Consider the following 20,571-nt stretch of genomic DNA (forward strand, 5'->3'; position numbering starts at 1 on the left):
CAACATTGTTGGAACCACTATTCCTTCAAACATACCCATTTTTGCTTTCCGAGATACTGTTCTCGACTTCCACACATTTTTCAAGGCTCCCAAAATTTTCGCCCCCTCCCCCACCCTATGATCCACTTCCGCTTCCATGGTTCCATCCGCTGACAGATCCACTCCCAGATATCTAAAACACTTCACTTCCTCCAGTTTTTCTCCATTCAAACTCACCTCCCAATTGACTTGACCCTCAACCCTACTGTACCTAATAACCTTGCTCTTATTCACATTTACTCTTAACTTTCTTCTTCCACACACTTTACCAAACTCAGTCACCAGCTTCTGCAGTTTCTCACATGAATCAGCCACCAGCGCTGTATCATCAGCGAACAACAACTGACTCACTTCCCAAGCTCTCTCATCCCCAACAGACTTCATACTTGCCCCTCTTTCCAGGACTCTTGCATTTACCTCCCTAACAACCCCATCCATAAACAAATTAAACAACCATGGAGACATCACACACCCCTGCCGCAAACCTACATTCACTGAGAACCAATCACTTTCCTCTCTTCCTACACGTACACATGCCTTACATCCTCGATAAAAACTTTTCACTGCTTCTAACAACTTGCCTCCCACACCATATATTCTTAATACCTTCCACAGAGCATCTCTATCAACTCTATCATATGCCTTCTCCAGATCCATAAATGCTACATACAAATCCATTTGCTTTTCTAAGTATTTCTCACATACATTCTTCAAAGCAAACACCTGATCCACACATCCTCTACCACTTCTGAAACCGCACTGCTCTTCCCCAATCTGATGCTCTGTACATGCCTTCACCCTCTCAATCAATACCCTCCCATATAATTTACCAGGAATACTCAACAAACTTATACCTCTGTAATTTGAGCACTCACTCTTATCCCCTTTGCCTTTGTACAATGGCACTATGCACGCATTCCGCCAATCCTCAGGCACCTCACCATGAGTCATACATACATTAAATAACCTTACCAACCAGTCAACAATACAGTCACCCCCTTTTTTAATAAATTCCACTGCAATACCATCCAAACCTGCTGCCTTGCCGGCTTTCATCTTCCGCAAAGCTTTTACTACCTCTTCTCTGTTTACCAAATCATTTTCCCTAACCCTCTCACTTTGCACACCACCTCGACCAAAACACCCTATATCTGCCACTCTGTCATCAGACACATTCAACAAACCTTCAAAATACTCATTCCATCTCCTTCTCACATCACCACTACTTGTTATCACCTCCCCATTTACGCCCTTCACTGAAGTTCCCATTTGCTCCCTTGTCTTACGCACCCTATTTACCTCCTTCCAGAACATCTTTTTTTTCTCCCTAAAATTTACTGATAGTCTCTCACCCCAACTCTCATTTGCCCTTTTTTTCACCTCTTGCACCTTTCTCTTGACCTCCTGTCTCTTTCTTTTATACTTCTCCCACTCAATTGCATTTTTTCCCTGCAAAAATCGTCCAAATGCCTCTCTCTTCTCTTTCACTAATACTCTTACTTCTTCATCCCACCACTCACTACCCTTTCTAAACAGCCCACCTCCCACTCTTCTCATGCCACAAGCATCTTTTGCGCAATCCATCACTGATTCCCTAAATACATCCCATTCCTCCCCCACTCCCCTTACTTCCATTGTTCTCACCTTTTTCCATTCTGTACACAGTCTCTCCTGGTACTTCCCCACACAGGTCTCCTTCCCAAGCTCACTTACTCTCACCACCTTCTTCACCCCAACATTCACTATATATATATATATATATATATATATATATATATATTCTCATAATATCTAAAGATATCTATAGGCTTTTTGTTACTTAAAGCAAGATATATATAAATTATTTACATAATAACTAGAACAAATTATCATCCAGCGATGAAGCAGACGTCAATAATACAGCAGAGGTCAGCAGAATCCAGCCTCCATACAGCTTCAGCCAGCTGTTACACGGCAGTAGACATCCGTGGTACAACAGCAGGCAGCTGCGCTACAGCAGGAGCTAATCATGGCCCACATGGCACCTGTGGTACAGCAGTCTTCTCTGGCATAACAGCAGCAACACCAGCTGTGGAGGAACAGCAGAAAAGGAGTGATTGAATCAGCGTTAGCCATCTGTGACACAGTAACAACCAGCTTTGTTGCGGAAGGCAGCCATCTGTGACGCTGTAACAACCAGCTGTTGAAGAGGTAGCCACGTGTGACGCTGTAACAACCAGCTGTGTTGAAGAGGTAGCCACGTGTGACGCTGTAACAACCAGCTGTGTTGAAGAGGTAGCCACGTGTGACGCTGTAACAACCAGCTGTGTTGAAGAGGTAGCCACGTGTGACGCTGTAACAACCAGCTGTGTTGAAGAGGTAGCCACGTGTGACGCTGTAACAACCAGCTGCGTTGCAGAGGCAGCCAGCTGTGACGCAGCAGCAGTGGCACAGAAGCAGTTGCTGTGGTGCAGCAGAACCCATCTGCTTCCTGGCAGCGGTGTCAACAGTGCAGCTGGAGGAGGAACATGACCATCAACTGTGTCATCTTTACACTGTGTAGCGGGTCAATCACCTGACCTTTACCTTCTCCTCATGTAAGGTCACGGGTCAGCTACGTAACCTTCCTCATCCCCGAACATCTGTCTCAACCATGTTCATAAAGTTCAGGGGTCAGCCACTGAAATTTTGTCATCCCCCCAAAAAAAAAATCAAAATCAGTGTCAGGTCATATGTGAACTAGGTCAGGGGTCAGCTACTGAGCCTGTCATCCCGAAATCAGTGTCAGGTCATGTGTGAACTAGGTCAGGGGTCAGCCACTGAGCCTGTCATCCCGAAATCAGTGTCAGGTCATATGTGAACGAGGCCCGAGGTCAGCGGTGAACTTCCGTCACCTCCAAAAAGGCGTGTCAAAAACCATGTTTACGAGGTCAAAGGTCAGCCAGTATACCTTTCGCACTCCAGCATCTCTGTCAGTAATATGTCAAGGGTGAGGGGGTGGGTCAGTTCCATGGATCTTGCTCACAGCCCCCCCCCCCCCCCCCACATCTGTGTCAAACGTGTTCTCTGGGTCACAGGTGACCGACCTTAACCCAGCATCTGTGTCAGCCATATTTACTGTGTCGAGGGGCCGTTTCCGGTCCTTCTTTGACGTCACGAACTATGTCAGCCATGTGGTTGGCGCGGCCCATTTGTTCGCTGGGTCAGAGGTCAGTGGGAGGACCTTCATACCATGTGTGTCAACCATGTTTACTGACCCAGTGGTGTGTGACCTCCCTTAACCTCCCCATGTGTGTCAACCGTGCTTACTGGGTCAGGGCTCGGAGGTATGTCCTTCTGCAGCCCAAAATCCGCCACCTCTCGCACCGTAGGTTGCAATAAACTTTGTATACAATGTTTCCAGGCCTTTTCTTACCCTTGTCTATCACAAGATATAGAAGTAATTATCTATATCTATAGATACATATGTATTCACACACAAACGAGTGTAAAATCCTTTTACAATACAAAGTGGTAATTACACACACACACACACACACACAAATTATATATATATATATATATATATATATATATATATATATATATATATATATATATATATATATATATATATGGAGAAAAACTGGAGGAAGTGAAGTGTTTTAGATATCTGGGAGTGGATCTGTCAGCGGATGGAACCATGGAAGCGGAAGTGGATCATAGGGTGGGGGAGGGGGCGAAAATTTTGGGAGCCTTGAAAAATGTGTGGAAGTCGAGAACATTATCTCGGAAAGCAAAAATGGGTATGTTTGAGGGAATAGTGGTTCCAACAATGTTGTATGGTTGCGAGGCGTGGGCTATGGATAGAGATGTGCGCAGGAGGATGGATGTGCTGGAAATGAGATGTTTGAGGACAATGTGTGGTGTGAGGTGGTTTGATCGAGTAAGTAACGTAAGGGTAAGAGAGATGTGTGGAAATAAAAAGAGCGTGGTTGAGAGAGCAGAGGAGGGTGTTTTGAAATGGTTTGGGCACATGGAGAGAATGAGTGAGGAGAGATTGACCAAGAGGATATATGTGTCGGAGGTGGAGGGAACGAGGAGAAGAGGGAGACCAAATTGGAGGTGGAAAGATGGAGTGAAAAAGATTTTGTGTGATCGGGGCCTGAACATGCAGGAGGGTGAAAGGAGGGCAAGAAATAGAGTGAATTGGAGTCATGTGGTATACAGGGGTTGACGTGCTGTCAGTGGATTGAAGCAAGGCATGTGAAGCGTCTGGGGTAAACCATGGAAAGCTGTGTAGGTATGGATATTTGCGTGTGTGGACGTGTGTATGTACATGTGTATGGGGGGGGGGGGGGGTTGGGCCATTTCTTTCGTCTGTTTCCTTGCGCTACCTCGCAAACGCGGGAGACAGCGACAAAGTATAAAAAAAAAAATATATATATATATATATATATATATATATATATATATATATATATATATATATATATATATATATCCCTGGGGATAGGGGAGAAAGAATACTTCCCAAGTATTCCCTGCATGTCGTAGAAGGCGACTAAAAGGGTAGGGAGCGGGGGGCTGGAAATCCTCCCCTCTCGCTTTTTTTTTAATTTTCCAAAAGAAGGAACAGAGAAGGGGGCCAGGTGAGGATATTCCCTCAAAGGTCCAGTCCTATGTTCTTAACGCTAACTCGCTAACGCGGGAAATGGCGAATAGTTTGAAAGATATATATATATATATATATATATATATATATATATATATATATATATATATATATATATATATATATATATATATATGTTGGAAAGGATCACAATTTTGCGCGTGATCAAGATATTCCTATGAGTCCACGGGGAAAATGAAACACGAAAAGTTCCCAAGTGCACTTTCGTGTAATAATCACATCATCAGGGGAGACACAAGAGAGAAATATAACAGTCAGTTGATATACATCGAAGAGACGAAGCTAGGACGCCATTTGGTAAACATGTGATTGTCGAAAACATACAACGAGCGTTCATAAACTTATCATTTTACAAATCTTATCAACAATAAAGTTATCTAATTTGTACAGACCATCACTTATATTAAGATTATAATTCTTTGTGTATTCAATAATAAGGATTCAATGATATTTCTCTTGGTAATAGAGTTAGAGTTAACAACTGAGATGGCGTTACTCCAGTCAATACAATGATCATAGTTTTTAACATGATTAAACAAGGCATTTGATTCTTGTCCCGTTCTTATACTATATTTATGCTGCTTAAGTCTAACAGAAAGATCCTTACCAGTCTGACCAACATAAAATTTATCACAGTTTCCACAAGGAACTTTATAGATGCAACCAAGAGAATTTTCAGGTGAATTCCTGATTAAGATATTCTTTACAGTATTATTGTTGCTAAAGGCAACATTTACATTTACCAAGAGAAATATCATTGAATCTTCTATTATTAAATACACAAAGAATTATAATCTTAATATTAGTGATGGTCTGTACAAATAAGATAACTTTATTGTTGATAAGATTTGTAAAATGATAAAGTTTATGAACGCTCATTGTATGTTTTGGACAATCACATGTTTACCAATGGCGTCCTAGCTTCGTCTCTTCGATGTATATCAACTGACTGTTATATTTCTCTCTTGTATCTCAACTGATGATGTGATTATTACACGAAAGTGCACTTAGGAACTTTTCGTGTTTCATTTTCCCCGTGTATTCATAGGAATATATATATATATATATATATATATATATATATATATATATATATATATATATATATATATATATATATATATATTTATTTATTTTGCTTTGTCGCTGTCTCCCGCGTTTGCGAGGTAGCGCAAGGAAACAGACGAAAGAAATGGCCCAACCCACCCCCATACACAAGTATATACATACACGTCCACACACGCAAATATACATACCTATACATCTCAATGTACACATATATATACACACTCTGACACATACATATATACCCATGCACACAATTCACACTGTCTGCCTTTATTCATTCCCATCGCCACCTCGCCGCACATGGAATACCATCCCCCTGCCCCCGCATGTGTGCGAGGTAGAGCTAGGAAAAGACAACAAAGGCCCCATTCGTTCACACTCAGCCTCTAGCTGTCATGCAATAATGCCCGAAACCACAGCTCCCTTTCCACATCCAGGCCCCACACAACTTTCCATGGTTTACCCCAGACGCTTCACATGCCCCGATTCAATCCACTGACAGCACGTCAACCCCGGTATGGTACCACATCGATCCAATTCACTCTATTTCTTGCCCGCCTTTCATCCTCCTGCATGTTCAGGCCCCGATCACACAAAATCTTTTTCACTCCATCTTTCCACCTCCAATTTGGTCTCCCACTTCTCCTCGTTCCCTCCACCTCCGACACATATATCCTCTTGGTCAATCTTTCCTCACTCATTCTCTCCATGTGCCCAAACCATTTCAAAACACCTTCTTCTGCTCTCTCAACCACGCTCTTTTTAATTCCACACATCTCTCTTACCCTTACGTTACTTACTCGATCAAACCACCTCACACCACACATTGTCCTCAAACATCTCATTTCCAGCACATCTATCCATAGCCCACGCCTCGCAACCATACAACATTGTTGGAACCACTATTCCTTCAAACATACCCATTTTTGCTTTCCGAGATAATGTTTTCGACTTCCACACATTCTTCAAGGCTCCCAGGATTTTCGCCCCCTCCCCCACCCTACGATTCACTTCCGCTTCCATGGTTCCATCCGTTGCCAGATCCACTCCCAGATATCTAAAACACTTTACTTCCTCCAGTTTTTCTCCATTCAAACTTACCTCCCAATTGAGTTGACCCTCAACCCTACTGTACCTAATAACCTTGCTCTTATTCACATTTACTCTTAACTTTCTTCTTTCACACACTTTACCAAACTCAGTCACCAGCTTCTGCAGTTTCTCACATGAATCAGCCACCAGCGCTGTATCATCAGCGAACAACAACTGACTCACTTCTCAAGCTCTCTCATCTCCAACAGACTTCATACTTGCCCCTCTTTCCAAAACTCTTGCATTCACCTCCCTAACAACCCCATCCATAAACAAATTAAACAACCATGGAGACATCACACACCCCTGCCGCAAACCTACATTCACTGAGAACCAATCACTTTCCTCTCTTCCTACACGTACACATGCCTTACATCCTCGATAAAAACTTTTCACTGCTTCTAACAACTTGCCTCCCACACCATATATTCTTAATACCTTCTACAGAGCATCTCTATCAACTCTATCATATGCCTTCTCCACATCCATAAATGTTACATACAAATCCATTTGCTTTTCTAAGTATTTCTCACATACATTCTTCAAAGCAAACACCTGATCCACACATCCTCTACCACTTCTGAAACCACACTGCTCTTCCCTAATCTGATGCTCTGTACATGCCTTCACCCTCTCAATCAATACCCTCAAATATAATTTACCAGGAATACTCAACAAACTTATACCTCTGTAATTTGAGCACTCACTCTTATCATCTTTGCCTTTGTACAATGGTACTATGCACGCATTCCGCCAATCCTCAGGCATCTCACCATGAGTCATACATACATTAAATAACCTTACCAACCAGTCAACAATACAGTCACCCCCTTTTTTAATAGATATTCTTAGACTGACTTAATTTAACTGCTTAATTAAGGGTCTTAAATAACCCCAAATGATATTTCAACCCTAGATATGTATTCAGCATGAAAAACACTTCTTATAATGAGATTTTAAAGGAAATCTAATTTTCTGCAAAAACTTCAAAAATTTTTTAGCTTAAAAAACATTTTGTTTGAAAATTGAAAAATGAGATATTGAAACACTTCTATACTTGAAATAACCAGGGAAAATTTATTACAATACTCAAAGTTCCTTCTAATTACGCAGTAACTACGATGCAAATACTCAGATGATATTTTTAGACTGACTTTATTAAACAGCTTAATTAAGGGTCATAATTACAATCAAATGATACTTAAACCCTAGATATGTATTCAGCATGAAAAATACTTCTTATATTGAGATTTTAAAGGAAATCGATTTTTCTACAAAAAGTACCTAAAATTCTTAACTCAAAAACATTTTTGTTTGAAAATTGAAAAATGAGGTATTGAAACACTTCTATACTTGAAATTATCAGGGAAAATATACCACAATCCTCAAACTTCATTCTAATTACGCAGTAAATACGACGCATATAGATGATATTCTTAGATTGACTTAATCTAACAGCTTAATTAAGGGTCTGAAATACGACCAAACGATATTTCAAATCCAGATTTGCATTCAGCATGAAAAATACTTCTCATATTGAGATTTTAAAGGAAATCGATTTTTCAACAAAAAGTACCAAAAATTGCAGGTAATCGTTCAGGGTATTTTTTAGCTCAAAAAACTTTTTGTTTGAAAATTGAAAAATGAGATATTGAAACACTTCTATACTTGAAATTATCAAGGAAAATATACCACAACCCTCAAAGGGCATTCTAATTATGCAGTAACTACGATGCAAATAATCATATGATATTTTTAGATTGACTTTATTAAACAGGGTTTTAATTACAACCAAATGATATTTAAACCCTAGATATGTATTCAGCATGAAAAGTACTTCTTATATTGAGATTTTAAAGGATATCTAATTTTGTGCAAAAAGTACAAAAAATTCAGTTTTTTTTTTTTTTTCGCACAAAAAACTTTTTGTTTCAAAATTGAAAAATGAGATATTGAAACACTTCTGTACTTGAAATAATTAGGGAAAATTCATCACAGTACTCAAAGTTCATTCTAATTACGCAGTAAATACAATGCATATAGATGATATTCTTAGACTGACTTAATTTAACAGCTTAATTAAGGGTCTGAAATACGACCAAATGACATTTCAAACCCAGATATGTATTCAGCACGAAAAACACTTCTTATATTGAGATTTTAAAGGAAATCTATTTTTCTGCAAAAAGTACCAAAAATTGCAGGTGAATAGTTCAGGGTATTTTTTCGCACAAAAAACTTTTTGTTTCAGAATTGAAAAATGAGATAATGAAACACTTCTATACTTGTAATAATCAGGGAAAATTTATCACAATACTCAAAGTTCACTCTAATTACGCAGTAACTATGATGCAAATACTCAGATATTTTTAGATTGACTTTATTAATCAGCTTAATTAAGGGTCATAATTACAACCAAATGATACTGAAACCCTAGATATGTATTCAGCATGAAAAATACTTCTTATAATGAGATTTTAAAGGAAATCTAATTTTCTGCAAAATGTACAAAAGATTTTTTAGCTCAAAGAAACTTTTTCTTTGAAAATTGAAAAATGACATATTGAAACACTTCTATACATGATATAATCAGGAAAAATATATCACAATACTCCGAGTTCATTCTAATTACGCAGTAAATACGACGCATATAGATGATATTCTTAGATTTACTTAATTCAACAGCTTAATCAAGGGCCTGAAATACAACCAAATGATATTTAAAACCTAGATTTGTATTCAGCATGAAAAATACTTCTTTTATTGAGATTTTAAAGGAAATCTATTTTTTTGGAAAGGTACCAAAAGTTGCAGGTTCAGGGTATTTATTCGCACAAAAAACTTTTTGTTTCAGAATTGAAAAATGAGACATTGAAACACCTCTACACTTGAATCAATCAGGGAAAATATATCACAATACTCAAAGTTAATTCTAATTACGCAGTAAATACAATGCATATAGATGATATTCTAAGACTGACTTAGTTTAACAGCTTAATTAAGGGTCCGAAATACGACCAAATGATATTTCAAACCTAGATTTGTATTCAGCATGAAAACTACTTCTTACATTGAGATATTAAAGGAAATCTATTTTTCTGCAAAAAGTATTTTCTAGCTCAAAAAACTTTTGGTTTCAGAATTCAAAAATGAGATATTGAAACACTTCTATACATGAAATAATCAGGGAAAATTTATCACAATACTCAAAGTTCAATCTAACTACGCAGTAACTACGATGCAAATACTAGGATGATATTTTTAGATTGACTTTATCAAACAGCATAATTAAGGGTCATAATTACAACCAAATGATATTGAAACCCTAGATATGTATTCAGCATGAAAAATACTTCTTATAATGAGATTTTAAAGGAAATCGATTTTTCTACAAAAAGTACCAAAAATTGCAGGTAATAGTTCAGGGTATTTCTTAGCTCAAAAACATTTTTGTTTGAAAATTGAAAAATGAGATATTGAAACACTTCTATACTTGAAATTATCAGGGAAAATATACCAGAATCCTCAAAGTTCACTCTAATTACGCAGTAAACACGACGCATATAGATGATATTCTTAGATTGACTTAATTTACCAGCTTAATTAAGGGTCTGAAATACGACCAAACGATATTTCAAACCCAGATTTGTATTCAGCATGAAAAATACTTCTTATAATGAGATTTTAAAGGAAATCGATTTTTCTGCAAAAAGTACCAAAAATTCAGGGTATTTTTTTAGCTCAAAAAACTTTTTGTTTGAAAATTGAAAAATGAGATATTGAAACACTTCTATACTTGAAATTATCAGGGAAAATATACCACAATCCTCAAAGTGCATTCTAATTATGCAGTAACTACGATGCAAATAATCATATGATATTTTTAGATTGACTTTATTAAACAGCTTAATTAAGGGTTTTAATTACAACCAAATGATATTTAAACCCTAGATATGTATTCAGCATGAAAAATACTTCTTATAATGAGATTTTAAAGGAAATCTAATTTTCTGCAAAAAGTACAAAAAATTTAAGGGTATTTTTTCACACAAAAAACTTTTTGTTTCAGAATTGAAAAATGAGATATTGAAACACCTCTATACTTGAAATAATCAGGAAAAATATATCACAATACTCAAAGTATATTCTAATTACGCAGTAAATACAACGCATATAGATGATATTCTTAGATTGACTTAATTTAACAGCTTAATTAAGGGTCTGAAATCCGACCAAATGATATTTCAAACATAGATTTGTATTCAACATGAAAAATACTTCTTATATTGAGATATTAAAGGAAATCTATTTTTCTGCAAAAAGTACCAAAAATTGCAGGTAGGGGGTATTTTTTAGCTCAAAAAAATTTTTGTTTCAGAATTGAAAAATGAGATATATAAACACTTCTATACTTGAAATAATCAGGGAAAATATATCACAATACTCAAAGTTCACTCTAATTACGCAGTAACTACAATGCAAATAATCAGATGATATTTTTAGATTGACTTTATATAACAGCTTAATCAACGGTCTTAAATACAACCAAATGATATTTCAACCCTAGATATGTATTGAGCATGAAAAATACTTGTTATAATGAGATTTTAAAGGAAATCTAATTTTCTGTAAAGTAAAAAAATTTTTTAGCTCAAAAAACTTTTTGTTTGAAAATTGAAAAATGACATATTGAAACACTTCTATACTTGATATAATCAGGAAAAATATATCACAATACTCCGAGTTCATTCTAATTACGCAGGAAATACGACGCATATAGATGATATTCTTAGATTGACTTAATTTAACAGCTTAATTAAGGGTCTGAAATACAACCAAGTGATATTTCAAACACAGATTAGTATTCAGCATGAAAAATACTTCTTATATTGAGATTTTAAAGGAAATCTATTTTTCTGCAAAAAGTACCAAAAATTGCAGGTAATAGTTCAGGGTATTTTTCCGCACAAAAAAGTTTTTGTTTCAGAATTGAAAAATGGGATATTGAAACACCTCTATACTTGAAATAATCAGGAAAAATATATCACAATACTCAAAGTATATTCTAATTACGCAGTAAATACAACGCATATAGATGATATTCTTAGACTGACTTAATTTAACAGCTTAATTAAGGGTCTGAAATACGACCAAATGATATTTCAAACCTATATTTGTATTCAGCATGAAAAGTACTTCTTATATTGAGATATTAAAGGAAATCTATTTTTCTGCAAAAAGTATGTTTTAGCTCCAAAAACTTTTTGTTTCAGAATTCAAAAATGAGATATTGAAACACTTCTATACTTGAAATAATCCGGGAAAATTTATCAAAATACTCAAAGTTCATTCTAATTACGCAGTAACTACGATGCAAATACTCAGATGATATTTTTAGATTGACTTTATTAAACATCTTAATTAAGGGTCATAATTACAATCAAATGATACTTAAACCCTAGATATGTATTCAGCATGAAAAATACTTCTTATATTGAGATTTTAAAGGAAATCGATTTTTCTACAAAAAGTACCTAAAATTGCAAGTAATAGTTCAGGGTATTTTCTTAGCTCAAAAACATTTTTGTTTGAAAATTGAAAAATGAGGTATTGAAACACTTCTATACTTGAAATTATCAGGGAAAATATACCATAATCCTCAAACTTCCTTCTAATTACGCAGTAAATACGACGCATATAGATGATATTCTTAGATTGACTTAATTTAACCGCTTAATTAAGGGTCTGAAATACGACCAAACGATATTTCAAACCCAGATTTGTATTCAGCATGAAAAATACTTCTTATAATGAGATTTTAAAGGAAATCGATTTTTCTGCAAAAAGTACCAAAAGTTGCAGGTACTTCAGTGTATTTTTTAGCTCAAAAAACTTTTTGTTTGAAAATTGAAAAATGAGATATTGAAACACTTCTATACTTGAAATTATCAGGGAAAATATACCAAAATCCTCAAAGTGCATTCTAAATATGCAGTAACTACGATGCAAATAATCATATGATATTTTTAGATTGACTTTATTAAACAGCTTAATTAAGGGTTTTAATTACAACCAAATGATATTTAAACCCTAGATATGTATTCAGCATGAAAAATACTTCTTATAATGAGATTTTAAAGGAAATCTAATTTTCTGTAAAAAGTACCAAAAATTGCAGGGTATTTTTTAGCTCAAAAAAATTTTTGTTTCAGAATTGAAAAATGAGATATTAAAACACTTCTATACTTGAAATAATCAGGGAAAATATATCACAATACTCAAAGTTCACTCTAATTACGCAGTAACTACAATGCAAATAATCAGATGATATTTTTAGATTGACTTTATATAACAGCTTAATCAACGGTCTTAAATACAACCAAATGATATTTCAACCCTAGATATGTATTGAGCATGAAAAATACTTGTTATAATGAGATTTTAAAGGAAATCTAATTTTCTGTAAAGTAAAAAAATTTCTTAGCTCAAAAAACTTTTTGTTTGAAAATTGAAAAATGACATATTGAAACACTTCTATACTTGATATAATCAGGAAAAATATATCACAATACTCCGAGTTCGTTCTAATTACGCAGTAAATACGACGCATATACATGATATTCTTAGATTGACTTAATTAACAGCTTAATTAAGGGTCTGAAATACAATCAAATGATGTTTCAAACCTAGATTTGTATTCAGCATGAATACTTCTTATATTGAGATTTTAAAGGAAATCTATTTTCTGCAAAAAGTACCAAAAATTGTAGGTAATAGTTCAGGTTATTTTTCGCACAAAAACTTTTTGTTTCAGAATTGAAAAATGAGATATTGAAACACTTCTATACTTGAAATAATTAGGGAAAATATATCACAATACTCAAAGTTCATTCTAATTACGCAATAAATACAATGCATATAGATGATATTCTTAGACTGACTTAATTTAACAGCATAATTAAGGGTCTAAAATACGACCAAATGATATTTCAAACCGAGATTTGTATTCAGCATGAAAAATGCTTCTTATATTGAGATACTAAAGGATATCTATTTTTCTGCAAAAAGTACCAAAAATTACAGGTAATAGTTCACGGTATTTTTTCGCACAAAAAACTTTTTGTTTCAGAATTGAAAAATGAGATATTGAAACACTTCTATACTTGATATAATCAGGGAAAATTTATCAAAATATTCAAAGTTCACTCTAATTACGCAGGAACTTCGATGCAAATACTCAGATGATATTTTTAGATTGACTTTATTAAGAAGCTTAATTAAGGGTTATAATTACAACCAAATGATATTGAAACCCTAGATATGTATTCAGCATGAAAAATAATTTTTATAATGAGATTTTAAAGGAAATCTAATTTTCTGAAAAAAGTAGAAAAATTTTTTTTCTCAAAAAACTTTTTGTTTGAAAATTGATAAATGACATATTGAAACACTTCTATACATGATATAATCAGGAAAAATATATAACAATACTCCGAGTTCATTCTAATTACGAAGTAAATACGACGCATATAGATGATAGTCTTAGATTGACTTAATTTAACAGCTTAATTAAGGGTCTGAAATACAACCAAATGATATTTCAAACCCAGATTTGTATTCAGCATGAAAAATACTTATTATATTGAGATTTTAAAGGAAATCTATTTTTCTGCAAAAAGTACCAAAAATTGCAGGTACAGGGTATTTTTTCGCACAAAAAACTTTTTGTTTCTGAATTGAAAAATGAGATAATGAAACACCTCTACACTTGAAATAATCAGGGAAAATATATCACAATATTGAAAGTTCATTCTAATTACGCAGTAAATACAATGCATATAGATGGTATTCTTAGCCTGACTTAATTTAACAGTTTAATTAAGGGTCTGAAATACGACGAAATGATATTTCAAACCAATATTTGTATTCAGCATGAAAAGTTCTTCTTATATTGAGATATTAAAGGAAATCTATTTTTCTGCAAAAAGTATTTTTTAGCTCAAAAAACTCTTTGTTTCAGAATTCAAAAATGAGATATTGAAATACTTCTATACTTGAAATAATCAGGGAAAATTTATCACAATACTCAAAGTTCATTCTAATTACGCAGTAACTACGATGCAAATACTCAGATGATATTTTTAGATTGACTTTATTAAACAGCTTATTTAAGGGTCATAATTACAACCAAATGATATTGAAACCCTAGATATGTATTCAGCATGAAAAATACCTCTTATAATGAGATTTTAAAGGAAATCGATTTTTCTACAAAAAAGTACCAAAAATTGCAGGCAATAGTTCAGGGTATTTCTTAGCTCAAAAAACTTTTTGTTTGAAAATTGAAAAATAAGATATTGAAACACTTCTATACTTGAAATTATCATAGAAAATATACCAAAATCCTCAAAGTGCTTTCTAATTATGCAGTAACTACGATGCAAATAATCATATGATTTTTTTTTTAGATTGACTTTATTAAACAGCTTAATTAAGGGTTTTAATTACAGCCAAATGATATTTAAACCCTAGATATGTATTCAGCATGAAAAATACTTCTTATATTGAGATTTTAAAGGAAATCTAATTTTCTGCAAATAGTACAAAAAAAATGCAGGTATTTTTTCGCACAAAAAACTTTATGTTTCAGAATTGAAAAATGAAATATTGAAACACCTCTACACTTGAAATAATCAGGAAAAATATATCACAATACTCAAAGTATATTCTAATTACGCAGTAAATACAACGCATATAGATGATATTCTTAGATTGACTTAATTTAACAGCTTAATTAAGGGTCTGAAATACAAGCAAATGATATTTTAAACCCAGATTAGTATTCAGCATGAAAAATACTCCTTATATTGAGATTTTAAAGGAAATCTATTTTTCTGCAAAAAGTACCAAAAATTGCAGGTAATAGTTCAGGGTATTTTTTCGCACAAAAAAGTTTTTGTTTCAGAATTGAAAAATGGGATACTGAAACACCTCTATACTTGAAATAATCAGGAAAAATATATCACAATACTAAAAGTATATTCTAATTACGCAGTAAATACAACGCATATACATGATTCTATTAGACTGACTTAATTTAACAGCTTAATAATGCGTCTGAAATACGACCAAATGATATTTCAAACCTAGATTTGTATTCAGCATGAAAAGTACTTCTTATATTCAGATATTAAAGGAAATCTATTTTTCTGCAAAAAGTATGTTTTAGCTGCAAAATCTTTTTGTTTCAGAATTCAAAAATGAGATATTGAAACACTTCTATACTTGGATCTTGGATCTGGCAGCGGATGGAACCATGGAAGCGGAAGTGGATCATAGGGTGGGGGAGGGGGCGAAAATTCTGGGGGCCTTGAAGAATGTGTGGAAGTCGAGAACATTATCTCGGAAAGCAAAAATGGGTATGTTTGAAGGAATAGTGGTTCCAACAATGTTGTATGGTTGCGAGGCGTGGGCTATGGATAGAGTTGTGCGCAGGAGGATGGATGTGCTGGAAATGAGATGTTTGAGGACAATGTGTGGTGTGAGGTGGTTTGATCGAGTGAGTAACGTAAGGGTAAGAGAGATGTGTGGAAATAAAAAGAGCGTGATTGAGAGAGCAGAAGAGGGTGTTTTGAAGTGGTTTGGGCACATGGAGAGGATGAGTGAGGAAAGATTGACCAAGAGGATATATGTGTCGGAGGTGGAGGGAACAAGGAATAGAGGGAAACCAAATTGGAGGTGGAAAGATGGAGTGAAAAAGATTTTGTGTGATCGGGGCCTGAACATGCAGGAGGGTGAGAGGAGGGCAAGGAATAGAGTGAATTGGAGCGATGTGGTATACCGGGGTTGACGTGCTGTCAGTGGATTGAATCAAGGCATGGAAAGCTGTGTAGGTATGTATATTTGCGTGTGTGGACGTATGTATATACATGTGTATGGGGGGGGGGGTTGGGCCATTTCTTTCGTCTGTTTCCTTGCGCTACCTCGCAAACGCGGGAGACAGCGACAAAGTATAATAAATAAATAAATACTCAAAGTTCATTCTAATTACGGAGCAACTACGATGCAAATACTAAGATGATATTTTTTTTATATTGACTTTATTAAACAGCTTAATTAAGGGTCATACTTACAACCAAATGATACTTAAACCCTAGATATGTATTCAGCATGAAAAATACTTCTTATATTGAGATTTTAAAGGAAATCGATTTTTCTACAAAAAGTACCTAAAACTGTAGGTAATAGTTCAGGGTGTATCTTAGCTCAAAAAAGTTTTTGTTTGAAAATTGAAAAATGACATTGAAACACTTCTATACTTGATATAATCAGGAAAAATATATCACAATACTCCGAGTTCATTCTAATTACGCAGTAAATACGACGCATATAGATGATATTCTTAGATTGACTTAATTTAACAGCTATATTAAGGGTCTGAAATACGACCAAACGACATTTCAAACCTAGATTTGTATTCAGCATGAAAAATACTTCTTACAATGAGATTTTAAAGGAAATAGATTTTTCTGCAAAAAAATTTTTGCTTGAAAATTGAAAAATGAGATATTTAAACACTTCTATACTTGAAAATTATCAAGGAAAATATACCACAATTATCAAAGTGCATTCTAATTATGCAGTAACTACGATGCAAATAATCATATGATATTTTTAGATTGACTTTATTAAACAGCTTAATTAAGGGTTTTAATTACAACCAAATGATATTTAAACCCTAGATATGTATACAGCATGAAAAATACTTCTTACAATGAGATTTTAAGGGAAATCTAATTTTCTGGAAAAAGTACCAAAAATTCAGGGTATTTTTTAGCTCAAAAAATTTTTCTTTCAGAATTGAAAAATGAGATATTAAAACACCTCTATACTTGAAATAATCAGGGAAAATATATCACAATACTCAAAGTTCACTCTAATTACGCAGTAACTACAATGCAAATAATCAGATGATATGTTTAGATTTGACTTTATTCAACAGCTTAATCAACGGTCTTAAATACAACCAAATGATATTTCAACCCTAGAAATGTATTCAGCATGAAAAATTCTTCTTATAATGAGATTTTAAAGGAAATCTAATTTTTTGCAAAAAGTACAAAAATTTTTTTTAACTCAAGAAACTTTTTGTTTGAAAATTGAAAAATGACATATTGAAACACTTCTACACTTGATATAATCAGGAAAAATATATCACAATACTCCGAGTTCATTCTAATTACGCAGTAAATACGACGCATATTGATGATATTCTTAGATTGACTTAATTTAACAGCTTAATTAAGAGTCTGAAATACAACCAAATGATATTTCAAACCCCCATATTTGTATTCAGCATGAAAAATGTTTCTTATATTGAGATTTTAAAGAAAATCTATTTTTCTGCAAAAAGTACCAAAAATTGCAGGTAATAAATAGTTCAGGGTATTTTTTCGCACAAAAAACTTTTCGTTTCAGAATTGAAAAATGAGATATTGAAATACCTCTATACTTGAAATAATCAGGGAAAATATATCACAATACTCAAAGTTCATTCTAATTACGCAGGAAATAAAATGCATATAGATGATATTCTTAAACTGACTTAATTTAACAGCTTAATTAAGGGTCTGAAATAAGACCAAATGATATTTCAAACCCAGATTTGTATTCAGCATGAAAAAAAATTCTTATATTGAGATTTTAAAGGAAATCGATTTTTCTGCAAAAAGTACCAAAAATTGCAGGTAATAGTTCAGGGTATTTTTTAGCTCAAAAAAATTTTTGTTTGAAATTGAAAAATGAGATATTGAAACACCTCTATACTTGAAATAATCAGGGAAAAATATACACAATACTCAAAGTATATTCTAATTACGCAGTAAATACGAATGCATATAGATGATATTCTTAGATTGAGTTAATTTAACAGCTTAATTAAGGGTCTGAAATACAACCAAATGATATTTCAAACATAGATATGTATTCAGCATGAAAAATAATTCTTATATTGAGATATTAAAGGAAATCTATTTTTCTGCAAAAAGTACCAAAAATTGCAGGTAATAGTTCAGGGTATTTTTTAGCTCAAAAAAATTTTTGTTTCAGAATTGAAAAATGAGATATTGAAACACTTCTATACTTGAAATAATCCGGGAAAATTTATCAAAATACTCAAAGTTCATTCTAATTACGCAGTAACTACGATGCAAATACTCAGATGATATTTTTAGATTGACTTTATTAAACAGCTTAATTAAGGGTCATAATTACAATCAAATGATACTTAAACCCTAGATATGTATTCAGCATGAAAAATACTTCTTATATTGAGATTTTAAAGGAAATCGATTTTTCTACAAAAAGTACCTAAAATTGCAAGTAATAGTTCAGGGTATTTCTTAGCTCAAAAACATTTTTGTTTGAAAATTGAAAAATGAGATATTGAAACACTTCTATACTTGAAATTATCAGGGAAAATATACCACAATCCTCAAAGTTCATTCTAATTACGCAGTAAATACGACGCATATAGATGATATTCTTAGATTGACTTAATTTAACAGCTTAATTAAGGGTCTGAAATACGACCAAACGATATTTCAAACCCAGATTTGTATTCAGCATGAAAAATACTTCTTATAATGAGATTTCAAAGGAAATCTATTTTTCTGCAAAAAGTACCAAAAATTGCAGGGTATTTTGTAGCTCAAAAAACTTTTTGTTTGAAAATTGAAAAATGAGATATTGAAACACTTCTATACTTGAAATTATCAGGGAAAATATACCACAATCCTCAAAGTGCATTCTAATTATGCAGTAACTACGATGCAAATAATCATATAATATTTTTAGATTGACTTTATTAAACAGCTTAATTAAGGGTTTTAATTACAAGCAAATGATATTTAAACCCTAGATAGGTATTCAGCATGAAAATACTTCTTATAATGAGATTTTAAAGGAAATCTAATTTTCTACAAAAAGTAAAAAAAATTGCAGGGTATATTTTCGCACAAAAAACTTTTTGTTTCAGAATTGAAAAATGAGATATTGAAACACCTCTATACTTGAAATAATCAGGAAAAATATATCACAATACTCAAAGTATATTCTAATCACGCAGTAAATACAACGCATATAGATGATATTCTTAGATTGACTTAATTTAACAGCTTAATAAGGGTCTGAAATACGACCAAATGATATTTTAATCCTATATTTGTATTCAACATGAAAAATACTTCTTATATTGAGAGATATTAAAGGAAATCTATTTTTCTGCAAAAAGTACCGAAAATTGCAGGTCATAGTTCAGGGTATTTCTTAGCTCAAAAACTTTTTGTTTGAAAATTGAAAAATGAGACATTGAAACACTTCTATACTTGAAATTATCAGGGAAAATATACCACAATCCTCAAACTTCATTCTAATTACGCAGTATATACGACGCATATAGATAATATTCTTAGATTGACTTAATTTAACAGCTTAATTAAGGGTCTGAAATACGACCAAACGATATTTCAAACCCAGATTTGTATTCAGCATGAAATATACTTCTTATAATGATATTCTAAAGGAAATCGATTTTTCTGCAAAAAGTACCAAAAATTGCAGGTAATAATAGTTCCGTGTATTTTTTAGCTCAAAAAACTTTTTGTTTGAAAATTTAAAAATGAGATATTGAAACACTTCTATACTTGAAATTATCAGGG

The sequence above is a fragment of the Panulirus ornatus genome, chromosome 2 (assembly GCF_036320965.1).
Source record: "Panulirus ornatus isolate Po-2019 chromosome 2, ASM3632096v1, whole genome shotgun sequence".
Classification (NCBI taxonomy): domain Eukaryota; kingdom Metazoa; phylum Arthropoda; class Malacostraca; order Decapoda; family Palinuridae; genus Panulirus; species Panulirus ornatus.